At 30.9% G+C, this 1,741-nt stretch overlaps 1 long non-coding RNA gene across 1 annotated transcript; it reads left to right on the forward strand.

The window, feature by feature from the left end:
• The first annotated feature begins 332 nt into the window (after positions 1 to 332).
• On the forward strand, positions 333 to 1,381 carry LOC133816123 (uncharacterized). The gene is made up of 2 exons (XR_009885026.1): positions 333 to 571; positions 963 to 1,381. It is a non-coding gene; the product is annotated as an uncharacterized LOC133816123 (long non-coding RNA).
• The last annotated feature ends 360 nt before the right edge of the window (positions 1,382 to 1,741 follow it).

The following is a 1,741-nucleotide window of genomic DNA, read 5'->3' on the forward strand; positions in this document are numbered from 1 at the left end:
CTTGTCTTTGGTGGTGAGTGTACATGTTAGGACGATTCACAGGAAGTAGATAAAAACCTTAAATCTCTGATACCAAATGTAATGCCCCAATATATCGAAGGGTACTTACGTGACATAAAAATACTTAATTTGACCCAAAAGATCATAAGTTTAATTTATTTGATTTAAAAGAAAGTAAAACATCCTTCAAAACAGTATTATTCAAAAGAAAATGGAGACTTCAGAATCTCATAGGGTATGATTGGTATAGAATTTGGGTATAACTTTATGAATTAGAAAACTGAAAATTTGTGGGACCCATGAAAATAATTGATTGGTAGCTAGTTTTTCAAAACCACATCCAAATCTATATTTGGACTTTATGTTGTAAAATAGAAAACGAATAAATCTCGTTTTCTTCGTTTTGTGAAATTTCTTCCTAAAAACCCTAAAAACAAAATCCATCTCCTCTCCCCTCCACCATTTGCAAAAGACAGAGCTTCTTCATCTCTCTCCCATCAATGGTGATTCGTTGCCCCTCCTAACAGCGCCTGATCCACTCCAACTCCACATCTACCATCAGCCACATAAGGTATCTCTAAAACTGGTTTGAATGTTTATATATATATTTATGTTTGAGAGTTTATCATTTTTGTGATGTGAAATTTGTTCTAAAGCCTGGAAGCTCAGTCAGAACAAGTATAATAATTCTTTCATTGTTTTCACAAGCTTTTATTCTTTTTATACTATATGTTTCTTGTTTTTCAGTTAGTAGTTTACATTTTCGATACCCATCGGCCATTAGTACATCAAAATTTTCAATTGTTTGTTCTCTTGTGATATGGTCATAGGAACTTATACCTGGTGTAATATGCTTAATTTAATTAGACTTGATTTCTAGCCTCTTTTTCTTTATAAGATTGTAGAGTTTGGCATGGTCATGGTCAATGCTAGCTAATTGATTCTGTTTACTATGTATTAAGGTTTTCCTCTTCCTTGAAGAGTTTAAAAGAAGAAGTCATCAACCATTGACAAACCTTAAGTACCTAAAGGTCAAGACTTTCGAAAGATTGGAAGACGAATCTAAGTTGAAAGACTCTTTATATTGGGCTTCACCTCATTTGGACACACTACTGATTGAAGAAGGAACAGAGAGTGAGTTAATGTTATTATAGTTTGCTTTTCTTTATGTCTTGGAAGATGTATAATTAGAAGATTGTAGTATGTGTTGTATCAAATGCTGAGTTTTCTTCTTATTTTTTATATTTTGAAATAATGTCAATTGGATTCTACATTTAGTACTGCTCATTTTAGTTGGAATTTTTTTGGAGTAATTTTATGCAACAATGCTTCTGGTTTAAGAAGAAAGAAACAGTGCACTCCACATGTTTGGGAAAATGCCTTAGAGACATAATGTATAGTATATAGAATAGAAATTTATATGCTTTAAATCACTATGGCTCAATATCAACTTGAGTAATTTTAATGTTACACTTTAATCCAAAAGCTCTAGTGCTTTTTTGTTTCTTTTGATTCTATACTTTTATCTAATTTTCTCATGCTGAAAGTCTTTCATTTCATTGTAGGCTTAATGTTTAATAATCAGTTGAATAAAGTTTTCTTCACCATTTTTGTATACATATGTGCGTATCTTAATTCTTAGTTAAAACATTAATATCTTCTCTTCTTTTTTTTGAAGAAAAAAAATATTTATAATCATACACTTTGTGGTGATCAAACTATTACCAAACAAGAACAGTCA

The sequence above is a fragment of the Humulus lupulus genome, chromosome 2, assembly GCF_963169125.1.
Source record: "Humulus lupulus chromosome 2, drHumLupu1.1, whole genome shotgun sequence".
NCBI classification, from domain to species: Eukaryota; Viridiplantae; Streptophyta; class Magnoliopsida; order Rosales; family Cannabaceae; genus Humulus; species Humulus lupulus.